This window comes from Talpa occidentalis, unplaced genomic scaffold (assembly GCF_014898055.3).
Source record: "Talpa occidentalis isolate TD23 unplaced genomic scaffold, MPIMG_talOcc4v2.1 talOcc4.2, whole genome shotgun sequence".
NCBI classification, from domain to species: domain Eukaryota; kingdom Metazoa; phylum Chordata; class Mammalia; order Eulipotyphla; family Talpidae; genus Talpa; species Talpa occidentalis.
This window is the reverse complement of record NW_023602073.1, coordinates 42,174,321-42,192,869: the sequence shown is the minus strand read 5'-3', so window position 1 is coordinate 42,192,869 and position 18,549 is coordinate 42,174,321. Positions and strand designations below refer to the sequence as shown.

General features: G+C 49.4%; 1 pseudogene; it reads right to left on the bottom strand.

The window, feature by feature from the left end:
• Positions 1–13,726: 13,726 nt before the first annotated feature.
• On the bottom strand, positions 13,727–18,400 carry LOC119252081 (patr class I histocompatibility antigen, A-126 alpha chain-like; annotated as a pseudogene).
• Between the last annotated feature and the right edge of the window lie 149 nt (positions 18,401–18,549).

Below are 18,549 nucleotides of genomic sequence, written 5' to 3'. Positions count from 1 at the left end.
CTACCGGGGCTGGGGGGACTCTGAGACTAGCGGGCTGGTGGGAGCCCGGAGACGCGGATTGGGCTGCTCTGGAAACCTCCCGGCCATGGGGAGTGAGAACTGGGCTGAATCTCCAGTGTCCGGAAGGAGAACCCCACACAGGCTATGAGAGAAAGATGGGGAACCCCCAACTGTAACCTTCTGGCCCCAGACATAGCCCTGGGCTCGGAAACCCCGAGAGCCACACCCCTGGCGCTCTGCCCGCCCCTCCTCTCCTGCTTCATCACCCCGTCACACGGGCTGCAGAGTCCAGGCCCAGGACTGAAACACCAATTCTCAAACATTTTCATTTCAGGATGGCTGTATTCCTACACATTAGCAAGGACCCCAGTATAAGTTTATAAGGTTATATTGTAGCTATCAATATTTACCACACAAGGAATAAAAACATTTTAAAGATTTTTACATCATTTAGAATAATATTACTAACCCACTGCAGGTTAACAATGTTTTAAAGAAAAATAGCTATATCTGAAAATAATCAGGTTAATGAAAGAGTGTAAAATTTTACATTTTATATTTTTGCAAGTGTTTCTGTCTCATGAGAAGAACATGGATTGCCATATTTTCTTTTGCATTTAGTCTGTTGTTTTGATTGGTCAATGAAAAAATATTTGGCCCCGCAGAAATATGTAGGAATAGCACTTTAATACCCTTTTCAGATAATTGTTAGCATTCAGCTTTGTTACTGATTGAGGGTAGCAAGGGGCACTAAAAGTGGCCAAAGACACTGCCCAAATAGATTTAAAAAATTTTTTTTTTAAGATTTATTTATTTATTTATACAAGCACTGGGTACAGTCAGAAGCACCCGAGGGTGAGAGAATTCACCAGAGCCAGAGCAGGGACAGAACAGGCAGACTGACGAAATACACTGCTGAGGGGAGCAGTGGGTGTGGCAGGAGAGGTCTGTGGCGCCATGTAGGACCCTCACCATCAGCCAGGGATTGAACCCACTCTGCTAAGGCCTCGCACCCCAGCGCACAACCGCTTTGCCACCAGGGGAGGCCCAGCCCAAATAGATTATCAGTCACTGAGTTCTTCACCCATGAGCACAATTGCAAGACTACTCAGGTTCAGAGAACAATGATGGGACTTATTTAACAAACCAGGGAAAAACAGAGTTACTAAGGCCAAAAATGACCATTTGTCTCACCTGAAGCAGTATCCAGTGTTTTAAAGTCCTAAACACAAACACTGCAACAGTGGCCTCTTCCCGCCACTGTCGACCTGGAGCTGGCAGGCAGACTATATATAGGCCAGGTTCCAACTCTAGAAGGCAACAGGAGATGCTCCCTGGAGCTGCTGAGATGCCCCAAAGTGGCACCAGACAAGAGACTCAAAACAGCAGCTGCAGCTGCAGCGGCCAATGACCCTCACAGTTCCGTGAGGCGCCTGCTTCAGGACTTTGCCTTCTCTGCCAGGCACAGAATCGCTGAAGATGTGAAAATGCAGAATCCAAATGCTGAATGCTGGGGGCTGCCGCTGCAGTCCCTTATATTGCTTATCAGAGTCTCCTCCCCAAATGTGATACTTTGTTCCCATTTTCCCCAGCGCTATCCTTCCTCACCAGCAACCCCACTTCAGGGGGCAACATCTGTAACAGTGTTTGTCTTCAACCACTGGTTACATTACCACTTTTATAAAAAATGGAAACTATTCCTGCAGTAGTTATTCAAATGTTATTTGCAATGTAAAATCTGAAATACTATCATTGAATATTTTCTATTCTGTTACATTAATTCCATAGGCCTCTCTTACATATTAATGGATCTTCAATAAGATATGATTTTTAAAAATAATGCATTGTTTCACTAGGTTATATATGATCACTAGTGTTAATTTTTCTAGAATCAAACTTTAAAAATCATGCTTGTTTTATGTTTCAAAGATTCCAAAAGAAAAGTTAGTGGGAGTTGTCAAGTTTATAGTAATTTTCCATTATCTGTTTTCCCCCCAGAGTTTGCATGTTATAAGACAATTAATTACTCTTAGTGGCCAACTGTTAGCAGATTTTCTTTTTTCTTTCTTTTTTTTTTTAAATATTTAATTTATTTATACAAGCACTGGGCACAGTCAGAAGTACGGGAGGGTGAGAGAACTCACCAGAGCCAGAGAGGGGAGCAGAACAGGCAGAGTGACAGAATACACTGCTGAGGGGAGCAGCTGGGGGCAGGAGAGGTCTGTGCGCCATGTGGAACCCTTGCCTGGCAGCTGGGATCAGGGGGATCGAAGAACAGGCATTTCAGAGGCCATGGGCAGCCCTGCAGCCCAGCGCTCAACCTCTGCGCCACCTGGGAGGGGGGCAGACCCAGTAGATTTTCTTAAAGGGACTGGCATGTTCATTTCCTAGAAAGTGCGTACAAGTTCACCAGATGTACATAACAGTGTTTTATTTTTTGTCATCCATTCCTTCAAGTAAAGATGTATCCTTAAAAGAAAAAATAGTCTCACTTCATACAAATTAGTTTCCTTGGGACATGGTACTTTGGATTGTGGCAGAAATGACTTACAGGGCCTCCCAGGTGGTGCAGTGTAGCGGTTGAGCACTGGATTGTGAAGCTGCCCGCAGCCTCTGCAGCACCGGTTCCATCCCCAGCCACCGGTGAGGGCCCCGCATGGCGCACAGACCTCTCCTGCCACACTGGCTGCTCCCCTCAGCAGTGTATTTCATCAGTCTGCCTGTTCCATTCCCCACTCTGGCTCTGGTGAATTCTCCCACCCTCCCACGCTTCTGACTGTACCCACTGCTTGTACAAATAAATAAATAAATCTTAAAAAAAAATCCAACTGCTATCAACTCTTAAAAAAAAAAAGTGACTTACATGTGCTCTATGTCATCAGAAACTGGGTTTACTTTGTGTCCAGATTCTTTCTCTCAGGCTTGAGGAGATGCTCCCTGCTTTCCTGAGCCTCCCTGGCCAGGACCCCACAGCCCTTCATGCTGGACAGGGTGGTCTCTGTCCACGTCCTGCTCCCTCCCTCTTGCTACCCCCTGTGCAGCCCTTCTCCTCTGGGCGCAGATGCTGGACCTGCCTGGGGAAGGTTGACAGTGATGATGGGTCATCACCAAAGTTGTGGCTTCATTCCAGTCAATATTTGCTGTTTCTCATTGTTAACAAGAGCTGACAGTGTTTTTTATTCTCTTGGTCTGAAAATGCTTTCCTCCTCTGATGACTGAGAGGTATTCTCAGTTTTGTTTAAATGATGGCCCATTTTTTTTAGATTTATTTATTTATTTATGCATACAAGAATTGGGGTACAGGCCAGAGGTGTGGGGGAGGGGAGTGAGAGGATTCACCAGAGATAGAGTACGGAACAGAACAGCAGATCTACTGAAATACACTGCTGAGGGGATCAGCAGGAGAGACAGGAGAGGTCTGCTGTGCCATGTGGGTAGCTCCCTGACGGCCGGGAATCAAACTTGTGTTGCAGAGGCTGCGGATAGCTTCATGTGCTGTGCTTAACCCCTTGCACCACCAGGGTGGCCCTGATGGTCCATTTCTGATGATGAAATTAAATCATCAGAAATTAAATGTGATCTGAAAAAAAGAATGCAGACATGCACACTTGCTGCAGGAGGTCTTGTTGCCCCAGCCAGATAGGATACTGACAAGCAGCTAAGAGAAAGGGCCTCACACCGTGGGGCTGAAGATCTGGCATCCCTTTGCTTTTTGTTCTTGGTCATAGAGAGAGAGAAAAATTTATCAGAAAGTATATTAGGCAATAAATTATATGTATCAGCATACTGTAAGTAAATAGCATGGAAAATTGTCTGTTTAGAAATTAGTTGTTGGGCAGTTTGGCCCACTTGACAATGGGAGATGGTTTGTTGTGCATGCCTGACAAGCAATTCAGCACAACAATTGTAGTAGGTCCTTCTATTTTGTTTTCTCTTGAAGTTTCTTGGGAAAGTTTTTAATATGAAGCTATTTGAGTTAAGGAATTTCTAGGTAGAAAAAGTTCTGATAGCTGAACTGCAGCTGGTCTCCGGCTGAAGGTCATGTGAATAGAATAGTCCTTTGATGCTTAGGCTTTAGCTGATAGGGATGCACTGGCGGTTATTCACTGTTTTAAATAATTGTCTGAATGAAAAAATAAGTAGCTTTAATGTTAGGTTTGGTTTATTATCTGTTAACCTTGAAAGCTGCTGTCTAGCTGAGACCTGTAGGGCCAGTAGTCTATGGGAAACATACTAATTGTTTTTGCTTTACACATGATAATGTATTTCCTTATTATTATTACTAATAATGAATAAAAAAAGACCTGCTGAGTCTCTCAGCAGAAGATACTAGCACCTCACCAAGTGTCAGTGTCTCCTCATTCTACCTCATTTCCCTCCCCTCAGCTCTTAAGTTTCAGATCTTTCGTTTTCGCCGACGCCGTCTCATCCTTTCAGGAACCCTGACACGACGTTTTGCCGGAGGCTGGTCCCCGGCACACACTGAGATCATCAAAATTATAATATTATTATGTTGGAAAGATGAGGTTGGGTAAAAGGAGAGCCAAATCACTAAAGATGAGAAATAAAAGTAAAAAACCAAAGAATTAGAATGAGATTTGCAGGCACAGATGTAACAACTAGTGAATCAGTTAAAAGAAATAAAACAGCTTGTCACTGAGATTCAGGGAAGTGGAGACCATGGAAGATAGAGACCTAACAAGTCTTGTAGAGGTGTGGACTTTTAAAACTATGTGCATATGTTTACTTGCAAAAATAAAATGACAGTCCAGTAGGTGAGAGAAGGGACTCAGTGAGGATCTGCTACCTGAGGAGTGTAATTGACACAGGGCAGTAGAGGAGGAAGACATGGTTCCAGTGGTAGATTTTATGGGAGGGGTTCATGTTAGTTTAATTGTATATATTTTTTGACTGGAGATACAACAGCAGGTGTGTGTGGAGGAGAGGATGAGCCACGAGTGAGAGGGAAACTGATGACTCAGGGGACAGAGGGGCCTGATCCTGTCCCAAGCTGAGGGGTGACCTTAGACAGGAGGGGACCTTCTACTATCACTGGGGTGAGGGCAGAGGATCCAGGTGCAGGTGTGGGGATGATGGTGCCATTCTCACCTGAGTGCTTCATACTTTAAGAAGTATGAAGAAAGAAATCAGCTCATCAACTTAGACTGGAGAGTGGGGAGGAGGGCTGAGCAGGGGGAGGAAGTGAGAAATAGCCCTCTCAGGAGGGGTGAGAGTGAGCTGAACCGGGAAAGGGCATCTGGAGATTGCAGGGCTGAGGCCACTGGGCTCTGTGCTTGAGAGAGAGAGAGAGAGAGAGAGAGAGAGTTCGCCACACTCAGGCAGCAGAGGATATGCAATAGGCTAGGAGAAATGTAACCAGTGTGTGGATTATTTTCACTTTATCATTTGTAACATTTTTTATTTTGATAGGTTACGACCCAGATGTGACTCACTCTCTTCAGCTCACAAGGGGCTTTACCTTGGGGTCCTGGTGCTTGTTCCTGCTGCTGAAACTGTGCCCCAATATCCTTCCTGGATTTTACCGTGGAGGGAGATTGCCTTAAGGAGAAGGGTCAGAAACCTACCCTCAGTGACCCAGCCTTTAAGTGGCCCGATTAGGCTTCCAGATCATAAAGTTGTTTTTTTTTTTTTAAAAAAAAGATTTATTTATTCATGCATACAAGAACCGGGGTACAAGCCAGATACACGGGAGGGTGAGTGGGGAACAGAGACAGAGTGGGGAACAGAACAGGCAGACTGACGAAATACACTGCTGAGGGGAGCAGCGGGTGAGTCAGAAGAGGTCTGTTGTGCCATGTGGGATTTCTTGCCAGCTGGCCAGGATCGAACTGGTGCTGTGGAGGCTCAGACAGATCATGAAGTTGACAGAACTTTGTTGTCCTTGTGGGATCATTTTGAAAAGCTGTAGAGTATGATGCAGCAAAGAGCAAGATTCATAAAAACTTCCTTTGTAAGGAAAAAGGAGATGCAGTCATATCCCTACTCTGCTCCTAATTATGCAATCTTGAACACATCACATAATTTCTCCAAGCTCAGGATTATCATAAGTTAAATTAGGGGTAATAAATCATGGGAACATATTGAGGACACAGCTATGGGACTAGAAACCACACTCCCCTCCACCTGAGGGAAAGAAAGGTCAGTAACCCGTGACCCCTACACACCCCCTCCAAGGGTCAGAGGGTCCCCAAGCCTGAGAGACCCTCCCCTCCTCCTCGACAAGCTGAGGAAAGAGAATGAGGGAGACAGGAGACCCGGGATCCTTTTAGAACTGACAGCAGGACACTGAGGGCAGGGCTGGGAGCCGGAGCCAAGTGGCTTCTGCTACTGCCCCAGAACCAGCCCCCATTAGGGCCGCGCTGGCCCAGATAGTCCTCCCTGGACAGGCTGGTCCCGGCATCCAGCAAGAGCAGCAGGGGGCTCGGGCTCTGTGCAGGGGCACCTGCACCCCGCTTTGCCTTCAGTTTGGTCAGTAAGTCAGTGAATCCCCATTTTGACAAGACTGAGTTAAAAGTTTGCCATTTTCACCCAAAAAATGCCTGATGAACACATCAAGGTCACACTGTTTCTAGAAATAACACAGTGCTGTTATTTGCCTACACAGCCCACCTCACGGAAAGCCCTGTCTCATCAGGGCTATTGTGTCCTTTTCCTTATCTGTCCAATGATGCCTCCTTCACCCCCAGAAATCTCAAGAGGATCTTAGGGTGTGTGTGACATCTCAGAGCAACCCTGAAGCTCCTCTGTCCTGCAGGTGGAGCCATTGTGATGCTTCTGCTCCTGAGAGTTTTAGGAGGGAAGTCGTTCTGCATCCATGAGTCATTTTTACCCACATAATCCAGGGCTGACAGAGATGCTGGTGTTGCATGCAGTACTGGGTTGAAAATGCAGCAGCTCATCTCTCTAGAATAGTGCTCAAGTTAACCATAGAGCAAGTCATCAAAGATTTGTCCCAAATGTAGACAAGACAGTAAAAGACTTTACATATCTCCTAAGTCCTAGAATGTTCAGCTTTTACAGCACTGGGCGACATTTATGCTTGAGATCTTTGCAAAACACTCTCAGGAATTAGTGGTCCTCCTCCAAACAGAAAAATAACCTTTCCTGTGCTGCTCACAAAACCACAAAACTGGGGGCCTCCTTGGTGGCACAGGGGTTAAACATAGTGCTGTTAAGTTATCGCCAGCCACTGCAGTTCAAGTTTGATTCCCAGTCGGCCAGGGAGCAACCCACATGGCTCAGAGACCTCTCCTGACTCGCCCGCTGCTCCCCTCAGCAGTGTATTTCAGTCATTCTGCCTGTTCTGTTCCCCACTCTGTCTCTGGTGAATCCTCTCACCCCCCCACACCTCTGGCCTGTACCCCAGTTCCTGTATGCATAAGTAAATGAATCTTTAAAAAAAACCCACAAAACTGACCAGAACCCAATGGGGCTACTGTCTCCTCTTGTAGTGGCTCCTGGCAGCGTGGATAGGATGTGGCCCCTCGGTGGGTCTGAGAGCGCTCGGCTGTGACAGGCCTGGCAGAAGCTGTGCCATAGGAGATGCTCCCGGGGTCCCTGTGTCCAGGCAGATGCTGCAGGTCACCTCTGCCGGGGGGTCCAGTCATGGCCCTGAGCCATGACTGTCCTGCAAGTTGGGTGAGGAAGGGGAACGAATGGAGGGCAGAGAAGACGGTCAGGTGGAGGTGACCACACCTGCCCTGGTCAGGCCTCAGGAGCCTCCTCCTTGGCCCCCCATACTCTCATCCTTTCCAGTCTCTGCTCCCCACAGTGCCCCAAGGCTTTCTCAACAGGGACCCTCACCTGCCTTCTCTGCTCCATCTCTCCCTCCCTTCCTGGACTGTGGACAAAGGCTCAGCTCAGGAACTGGGGTGACCTGGGCTAATCCTGCCCCTGGGCCAGGCTAGCAGGGCACACACTCCTCCCTCCCCCTGTGGGACTCCCTCCAGCTCTGGTCTAGAGAGAAAGTAGCTGCATCCCATGGAGGCAGTGACCCCTTGGGAAACATTTATGCTTGATGTGCAATTGTCCTCCATTGCCTTATGTTGTGTGTCCCAGGCTGGGTGTCCCTGACGCCAAAGGAGATGAGCCTGGAGTGAGCATTAGAGGAGGAGAGAGGGAGCTGTCAGGGGGAGCTGCCCCCACAGCCCAGCAGGGCCCCATCCAGGATCCTTACATCTAACCATGGGAATAGTCCCAACCCCCTCCTGTCTCCAGATCCTCTGCTGCCTCAAGTCCTGCTCCAACCTGCTTCTCCATGGAACTGTACTTATTGGGGTGTTGCCTGATGCTCTTCACGCTGTTGGATTTGAATTCGTTTATGCTGGAGCTTGATGTGCAATTGTCCTCCCATTGCCTTATGTTGTGTGCCCCGTCTCTCCTGCACACACACACACAGACACACAGACACACAGACACACACACACTCCCCCTCTCCTCGGGAACCAGATCCTCACTCAGCACTGGGGTTACTCTGATCCTCTGTCTCTGGTCCCCTCAGAGCCGCCCTCTCTGCAGTGTCTCTACTCAGCGGGGTCTGAGCAGCCTCAGGAGTCCCTGCACCTCCTGCCTCTGACCTTGTGGGAAACCCTGCATGACAGTGAGGAGGCGAAGGCAAAGTCCTGAGGTCAGTGATTGATGGAGGAGACTATTTTTTTTCTCTTATTTAGTTTTTTTATTACTGTATTTTTTGAGGTAACACGCGTTTACACACTGCACATGGCTAAAAGTCGGAGACTCACCTCCTCAGATGCAGATTCCCTCACCCCCACACCCCCAATGCACCCAGAATCCTCCCCTGTGTTCCTCTGGGCCTTCTTACTCCTTTTTTCCCCAACCTCAAGCCCCTCTGATAGCCTCAGTTCTGCAGCCAGACTCCCAGGGCTTGGTTAGGTTTTATGTGTTCCTTTGCTGGGTTTCTGTTTATTACACATATGAGTCATGTCATCTGGTATTTGTGGTTCTCCTGATTTATTTCACTTAGCATAATTTTACCCATTTTCATCCATGTTGTTGCAAATTCAATATTTCATTGTTTTTCACAGCTGAGTAATATTCCATTGTGTAGGTGCCACAATAGTTCCACTCATCTATTTTATACACATAGATTGTTTCCATAATGTGGCTTTTGTAAATACTGTTGCAATGAGCACAAGAGTGCACATATCCCTTGAAATGAGCTTTTGCATTCTTTGGATAAACCCCAAGGAGTGGATGCCGGGGCCTCTGGCAGATCTATTTTGAATATTTTGAGGAAACGCCATACTGTTTTCCATAGGGGCTGGACCAGTACCCACAATAGTGTATGAAGGTTCCTTTTCCCCCACACCCTTGCCAACACTTGTTGTCTCTGGTCTTTTAATATGAGCCATTTCACATGTGCGAGGTGGTATCTCATTGTGGTTCTGATCTGCATCCTCTGATGATGTGTGATGGGAGCATTTTCCATGTGTCTGTGGCCATCTGTATCTTCTTTGGAGAAGTGTCCACTTAGCTTCTCTCCCCATGTTCTGATTGGGTTGTTTTTTGCTTTTTGAGTTATATGTATTATTCATGTATCTTGCATGGGTGATATGCAAATATTTTCTCCCACCCCATAGGGTGTCTACATTTAATGACATTTTCCTTTGCTGGGCAGGGGCTTGCAGTTTGATGTGTCCCCACTGGTCTCTCTTTTCTTCTGTTTCCTTGGAGCACAGATGATATTGAGGGTAGTGAGTCTAATGTGTAGGACACAATATGGTGTCCATGTCATTGTACATTTGTCTAAAACCCACAGTGTGGGCATCCCCAAGAGTGACCCCAGCGTGCAGCCATGGGCCCTGAGAGATGATGATGAGCAGGTTCTCATGTGGCAGACGTGCTGCTCTGGGCTTAGCATGTGATTAGGACATGATGCAGGTGAAGAGATTTTAGTAGGATTTAATTTCGAAAATATTATTTCATGAGCAGAGAAGAAAATTTTATACTCAAGAATTTACGTAGCTAAATAAGTAACAACCCCTTCCCACCACAGCCCTCTAATGAGCCAGATCATGTGCTCAAAACCAGTTAGCAATTTATCATTTCTCTTTCTAGAAAAATATATCTAGGTATATGTTTAGTCACTAGTGTGTATACTACTATATAAGTACAAGAGTTTAAGACAGAGTGGGAGAGATGATTGCAAATCAAATTATATATCTTATAAAGGACTTGTATCTAGAATTTATATTATAAATGAAGTGACCTCTCGTCACTGCTGGCAGGATATGATGACCCAGTCACAAGGGAGGATCTGATAGTTTCTTTTAAATCCAAACACAGACCCACCGTACAGTCCAGGGAGCACTGTCCCAGCTATTTACCGAACTAATCTGAAAACTTGTATTTGCAAAACAAGCCAAACCAAAAACCCCGTATGGAAGTAAATGTTTATAGCAGAGCCCCCACTAAGTGTGAGCTGCCCATAGTGACTTCCTTCCAAAGACAACAATAACTAAAGCAGGAAAAATAAAAGAGGGCATTTGTACATTTGAAGCATCGATGGAGAACAGCCTCAAATGGAGGCCATTGTGCCCCAGCAGCTCTGCTCACAGGCATCATCAGAAGAGGAAAGTTTGCAAAACTGTCAGCCAGAGGCACTAAGGAGACGTGGTTGGAACTTCACGTGGTGTCCTGGGTGGGATGTCAGAGCACGAAAATAGCATTAGGAAAATTAATGAAATCCAAATACAGCGCAGAGTTTAGTGAAAGTGCCTCAATATTGCTTCCTTAGCTGCTCAAATGCACTGTGGTCACGTGAGATGTTAACAATTTGGAAATGATGTGGGTTATATAGGAACTCTACTACCTTTGCCACTTTTCTGTAAATCTAAGACTATTTTTCAAAATGTTGTTTAAAATTAAATTGTAAATAACATTTCTAGCCGGCAGGATGAGCAAAGGGCAGGTTCTTTATGATCCGGCAGACCGGGTAAAGGAGTCGTCCTGGAACTCTCAGTGGGTTTCTCAGGCTTTTATTGAGCTTTACATGCATTGCAGCAACCAGGTACATGGCAGGCAGGAGTGTCAGGGGGCCATGGGGCCTGCCCCCGAGCAAGTCTCCACTCTGGGCTTCTCTGGCCTCTTTCTCTCTCCTGCCTCTTTCCTGCTTCTGCTCTTGGTGACTGCTTCAACACGCCTCCCATGGCCCACAGAAGTAAACAAGTCAGCTTGCAACAATGTAACAATGTCAGTGGCCCATCAGGCAGGGCAATCCTAGTGGTTGGAGGGCAGAAAAGCCTGAAAAACTACGCTGCACATTTTGAAAAATAGCCCTCAACAAAGTCATAGGTTGTAGAAGGAAAAATGATGAACTTCCCAGTTTTCCCAGGTATTGCTTTCAAGGGACTGGAGAGTGGACTTCTGGACACCTCACACACAGGGCAGGCTCCAGAATCTCCTCTCCTCTGAGCCCTGCTGCTCTGACTCCTCACAGAGCATCTCACCCCAGGACGCCGCCCTCCAGGACCCCCAACTCTGCCCACCTCAGCCCCCGCCCCGTCCTGGCGGCTCCACCAGAATCCGGAGCAGCGCGGCAGCGCCCCCGTGTGGCCACAGGGCTGAGCACAGGAGCCCAGAGCCGCCCTTTCTCCTGCTCAGCCAGACCCTCCCTAGGCTCCCTGGGCTCCCAGCGGCAACACAAGTTTCACTGTCAGGTTAGGGGCCTCAAAATGACCCCCTAGTGAGTAATTATGGGTACAGGTCTCAGGGAAGAGCCAGGTGTCTAGGTCATAACAGTAGCTCCCCCAATTCTGGGTCCCCAAATTATACAGCTTCCCTCAATCTCTTTGGATGGGAACTTGGATTCCAGAGTCCCTGTTATTTGTTCCTGCTTCCAGAGATGAAAGTGCCTCTTCCTGAGCACCAGCCCTAAATTCTCCATCCCTAGGGTGAGGGGAGAGCCCAAATAAGAGACTCTCAGGCTGTTCTAGACCTTCTGAGTCTTCATGAGCGTCCAGGTGACTACTGTGCTCACTGAAGTGGGGGCTGCCTGGTCTCCATGTCTTCTCCACGTGCGGTCAGACTGTGTAGTTGGCTCTGGGCGGGGTGTCTGCTCCGATTGCTCATCACTGTGGAATCTGGAGTTTAATTCTGTTCCTTTCTCTCGCTGAGTCATCACATTCTGGGTGACCCTTACATGCTCAAGACTTTAAATATTATTGACATCACATCACCTCCCAGATCTATTTCTTACCTCAGACATTTCACCTGTGCCCCAGACTTGTCTGTCCAATTGCCAACATCATTTTCAATTGTAATAGAAGTCTCAACTTTCCTAAAGTGAATGCCTGGGATGCCCACATATGTGTCTTCTGGGGTCTCCCCATGTCACTGAGGCTCCACCTCTCTGCCTGCACAGTCTGAGACACTGAGTGTCATCCTTGACCCCCTTCTCACAGCCCAGGAATAGGGAACACTGTAAAGTCCATGTCTAAATATACACAATCTTATCACTGCCTATTATTTCCCTGCTCACCCCCCACCGAAGCCACCAACCTCTCTGTCCTGGGACCTGCGCTGGTTTCCTCCATTTCTCTTCCCACCTCTCACCCTTCCATGCTGCACAGCAGCCAGACTGAGGCTACCAGAGAGAAGTCCCACAGGTGTGTATCTCTTCAGAAGTTCTTGTCATTCCACATCTTAGTGAAACCCTCCCAATATCCTGAAGGCCTGCATGATCTGGGTGCACACAGATCGCATCTCAATTGGCCTCTGCTCAGCCCTTGGTCTCCTTGCTCATGTCAGTCACACAGACACATTCCTGCTCGGGCATCTGCACTGGAGGTTCTCCTGCCTGGACTGAACTTCCCTGCCCATCCTTGTGGGCAATGTGTCCATTAGACTTTTTCTCAAAGGTCACTTTAGTGAGACCCACACTAACCATGCTGACAAAAAAACCATCCTGTCCCCACACACTGACTCTGGTCACCTTCCCACATCCCATACCCACTTCTAACCAGACAGTGGTGGTTTACTGTCTGATCTACTGTCACACAGTCCCCAGTCTCCCCTCCCCACTAGGACACACTCTCCATAGGCCGCAAGTTGTGCATGTTTTCAGTTTATGGAAGTTTCCTAGTTGCATAAACAGTCAGTCACAGACCTGGTGCAACAGTTATTAGTTGTGTTATCAGTGTAGAGCACCTCCCTGTTCTAGAAAGACAGAGTCTTTACGAATGTGGCACATTACACAGATTTTTTTTAAAAATATTTATGTATTTACTTATACAAGCACTGGGTACAGTCAGGAGCGTGGGAGGGTGAGAGAATTTACCAGAGCCAGAGTGTGGAACAGAACAGGCAGACTGACGAAATACACTGCTGAGGGGAGCAGTGGGTGCGGCAGGAGAGGTCTGTTGCGCCATGGGGGACCCTTGCAAGTGGCCGGGGTGGTGCTGCAGAGGCCGTGGGCAGCCTCAGAACCCAGCGCTCAACCGCTGCACCACCAGGGGAGGCCCAACACAGTTCTTTTGAAATGAGGTTCCTAGTTTTGTTTTTTTTTTTTTTAAGATTTATTTATTTTTGTGTAGAAGAACTGGGTGTAGGTCAGAAGTGTGGAGGTGGGATTGGTGAGAGGATTCACCAAGGACAGAGTGGGGAGCAGAACAGGCAGACTGACTGAAATATACTGCTGAGGGGAGTAGCAGGTGAAACAGGAGTGGCCTGCTGGGACATTTTGTGGGTTAGTTCCCCTGCTAGGATCTAACTAGGGGTGTAGTGGTGATAGCGTTGAGATTTACCCCTGGGCCACCAGGGAGGTCCAGGTTCCTAGGCTTATGGGCCCTATTTTTCAGTCAACTATGAAGGTAACTGACTCCATCAATCCATGGGTCTCGAATAGCACCAGCACTGGGGTTACTACATTTAAGAGGAGGGTTACAGGGAGAAGTTGTAGAGAAAAATAGAAATCTATCATGACTTTATCTACATCCATCAGGAAATTATCAAATCTTCCTCTCCAGTAATACCAAGATTTTGTTCTTTAAAAAGAGAGTTGGGAAAGGTGGAAATAATAATTCAGAAAACAGTCCTAAAATGAGGTAAAAAATTAGATGAGTCTGAAAATTCATCTCACCAGACTCCTGTGTCAAGGGACACCCTGTGCCTTGTGGGGACAATGACAGATGCTCCTGCTGCTGTCAGAGACAGGGACCAAAAGCACATGAGGCCTGTTCTCTAAACATGAGAAAGAACAGGCATAAAGCAATATAAAACTCAAAGACTCAAAATAGAAATACATAGAAATTTGAGGGCAGAAGGCTAGACCCTGAGCTGAGTCTGGGCTGACCTGGCCACACAAGCACTCCCTGCCCAGACATGAGCACAAGGCCAGGTCGGGTCCCTGTGATCACAGGGCCTGCTGGGACAGGTGCTCCTGAAGGACAAGGACAAAGGAGCAGAGAGATGACCCCTGAGGAGTGACCATGTCAAAACCCACAATGCACTGAGCAACGACTAGATACAGGCTCCGTCCCTCTCAGCTCCTACAGCCTCTCCTGCCCCCACCTGCAGAGACTCAGCACAGCAAACACATGATTCTGGAAAGTTTCCCATTTATTTCACTCAAATTTTAGGGATCATTTTTATCAGCCCCCAAACCCATCAGGTAAGATCACATAAAGTAATTTCAGAACTCAATTATTATTTCAAGAGGGAAGTAGTTACTGTTCTTGAAGAAAACACAAAGACAGGGGTAGAGGCAGATGAAGCTGCTTTTGCTGCAACAGGGAAATCATCAAGGAGAGACACAGGTCAGTGTGGGGAGGGGCCTGGGCTGGCCCAGTCTCCCCACCTCCTCACATTATCTCATAAGAACAGAGACACATTCCGATGCCTTTTGCAGCAAAGGAAGCCAGGGGATCTTGAAGTTACAAAGTGGAGGTGAGAAGAAATCCTGCATCACTCAGCCCCGACAAGGCAGCTGGCTCACACTGTGAAGGAAAAAGATCATAAACAATTTCAAAGAAAAACGTACGTGTTGACATTCTCAACAGTCCACCGCATCCTCAGAATGTCCACCTTCCCCATAACCTGGTCCCATCCTCTCTGCCCCAGCCCCTCCCACTGCAGGCCTCCAGGGTTTCACCTTTAGCAGCTGTGAGAGACACATCAGAGCCCTGGGAACTGTCACTGCCTGGGGGAGAACAAAACAGAACCTGGTCAGAGCCACAGAGAGATGAGACCACAGGAGGGAATGATGAGGGTGACTCCCCCATGGGCTCCATCTACACTGTCCCCATGAGCTCAGAGACCAAAACCCTGATCCACACTTACCTGCAGCCTGAGTGTAGCTTCCTCCTTTTCCACCTGTGGGAAGAAACATTATAATGAGACCAGGGAGGAGTCAGGCCATTAAGTCCTAAAGGAATCTCCTAGTCCTGTACCACAGGAAAGTTTGTAGAACTGTGGCTGGACACTAAGGACAGGACCAGATATATGAAGAGAATCAAGGAGGAGGGACTGGACCAACTGCTTCCTGGGGTCTGCCTTAGCAGGCACCTTCCCCTGTGCCATTTGCTGGAATCAGGGCCCCATCACTGGAATTATCAAGGTAAACAACCTTCTACTCATTTTCAAAAATGCTTTACAAAAGACGGTTAACAATCAGCTCCAGACTGGGCAACACAAGTGTGTGAGTGGTACTTCCCATTACCAGGCAGAGCAAGTTCTATCTGTGCCCTGAAAGTCTGCAGTAGACAAGACCTCCCACTCCCTTCTCTACCTGAGCGCTTCTTCCTCCACATCACAGCTGCAGCCACGGCAGCTCCAGTGAGCACAAGAACTCCAAGGAGAACCAGGCCAGCGATGATGCCCACGGTGAGGATGGAGGACTGAGGAGGGGGCACTGGAAAGGAAGGGAAGGAGAGACCTTAAGCCCCAAGCCTCCATCTTATGCTCTGAAGGGCTCCAGAAGGGCTTCTGATGCCCCTGAGAAGCTCTGTGCCCACCCCCCTCCTTACCCCAAGTCAGGACTCGGGGCTTCTCCATCCCCTCATGTTGCACATGGCACGTGTATCTCTGCTCCTCCCCAGAAGGCACCACCACAGCCGCCCACTTCTGGAAGGTTCCATCCTCCCCAGGCCTGGTCTCCACCAGCTCTGTGTCCTGGGTCAGGTCCTCCCCATCTCGCTGCCAGGTCAGGGTGATGTCCGCAGGGTAGAAGTCCAGGGCCCAGCACCTCAGGGTGACCTTCTGGTCAGAGGTGGGGTGGTGGGTCATGTGTGTCTTTGGGGCAACTGTGGAGAAGTGTGAGAACTTTCACCCTCTGGGTTTTTCCCTCATGGACCCTGAAAACGCCTCCTGTGACCATCCTCAGAATGGACAGAACAGTGGGTTTAGAAGAGGAAGCAGAAAATCAAGAAACCAGCCTAGTCTGGGGTAATCTCTTATTCCTTAGAAAGATCTAGAATTAGGGCCTCCCTGGTGGTGCAGTGGTTGAACGCTGGGTTGCGAAGCTGCCCGCAGCCTTGGCAGCGCCGGTTTGCTTCCCGGCCACCAGAGGGAGGGTCCCACATGGCGGCAGACCTCTCCTGCCGCCCGCTGCTCCCCTCAGCAGTGTACTTTGTCAGTCTGCCTGCTCTACTCTCCTCTCTGGCTCTGGGGAATTCTCTCACCCTCCGTGCTTCTGACTGTACCCAGTGCTTGTATAAATAAATAAATAAATAAATCTTTAAAAAAAAATAAAGACCTAGAATTACTGCGAAACTCTGAATAGGAGGAAGCAGTTCTCTAAGGACTGTTAAGGGGAAAGGATGTCCTAAAGCTAATTCCATACAGGCTTTGTGGACTCCACCCCCTCCCCAAGCCAAAGCCAAAGGCACTGGGAACTCCAAATCCCATCACCACCAAAGGAAGGTGGCTGGGACCTGAGGGTGGGGTTAAGCAGCCAGGTTGGTATAAAGCCGGACACGTGGGCTTTGGAGGGGTCCCCCATTTTGGCTCCCTGCCAGCTCGCAGGGTCCGGCCAGCTCTGAGAGTGACTTTGGGTTTCCAGGTCGTCGGATCGGGTAGGACGCATTAAAGACTTTATTTCCTATTTTCTCCCTGAGTTGTACATTTTCCTTATTTTCTTTTTCTCTTGTAAATAAACCTTTTATTAACCTTTTGTGTGTGCCTGTAGTGGAGTATTCATAAGTCCCTTTAAAGCGCGCGGGTGAGGACCCACAGCCAGGAACCCGTTTTATATCGGGCTGCTCCGTAACAGTTGGAGAGCACAGACTTTTGGGGACAGACCTAGGCACTCAGAAAAGCAGGAGTCAGATTCCCCGCTCTGTCTGTGGTGAAACCTCTTGTTCCCCACATCTCTGGCTTGTACCCCCGTTCTTGCATCCATAAATAAATATTAAAAGAAAAAGAAAAATGTGCTCCGACCAATAACAAGACCCTGAAAGAAAAACTGTTGGCTCCCAAATGGCTGCCCAGTCAAAACGGTGATTTCGGGGCTGGTCTCCCTCAGGTTCAAGAGAGACCAAAGGGAGTCAGGAAACCCGGGGGCCTCCTCCCCTGACCAGAGAGGGGGCGCTGCTGTGACCCTGACTCCACCCTCCCCGCGGTGCCGGCCTGAGGGGGTGGGAGACCTCGCGGCCCTCTTACCTGAGCGCTGCAGCGTCTCCTTCCCGTGCTCCAGGTACCTGCGCAGCCACTCCACGCACCTGCCCTCCAGGTAGTTCCTGACGCGCTCCGCCTCTCCAGCCCCCTCCCACTTGCGCCCGGGTGATCTGAGCCGCCGCGTCCGCCGCGGTCCAGGAGCGCAGGTCCTCGTTCAGGGCGATGTAGTCGGCGCCGTCGTAGGCGACACTGACTGTACCGCGGAGGAGGCGCCCGTCGGGCCCCACGTCGCAGCCGTACATCCTCTGGATGGTGTGAGAGCCTGTCCCCGCCCGTCACCCCGCGTCACCCCGCGTCACCCCGCCCGCCCCCGCCGGGAATAAACCGAAACTGACGCGGGAAACTCGCGGGGAACGTCCCGGGGCTCGTCCCGGGTCGAGGGTCCGGCGGGTCCCCCTGCCTCGGGGGACGCTCGGGCCGGGGTCTGGGGTCCCCGCCCGCCCGCGGGGGTGGGGTCGTGAGCGCCCCGGGCCGCCCGCTCACCGGCCGCGCTCTGGTTGTAGTAGCCGCCGCGCAGGGTGTTCAGGCTGTCTCGGTACCACGGTATCCGTCCCTGAGCTTCCGCGTCTCCCCTCCCAGTACTCCGGCCCCTCCTGCTCCATCCAGGGCGCCCGCGGCTCCATCCTCTGGCCCGGGGAGTCGCTGTCGAACCGCACGAACTGCGTGTCGTCCACGTACCCCACGGCGATGAAGCGGGGCTCCCGGGGCCGGGCCGGGACATCGCGGTGGAGAAATACCTCAGGGAGTGGGGGCCTGGGGGCGGGAGGGAGACCCGGGCTGAGCCTCCTCCCGCGCGGGAGGGGAGACGGGGCGGGGGGGAGGGGCGAGGGGGCTCCTGAGATTGAAATGGGGCAGCGGAGGAGAAGGCTGGAGAGTCAGAGGGCAGAGCAGGCGGGG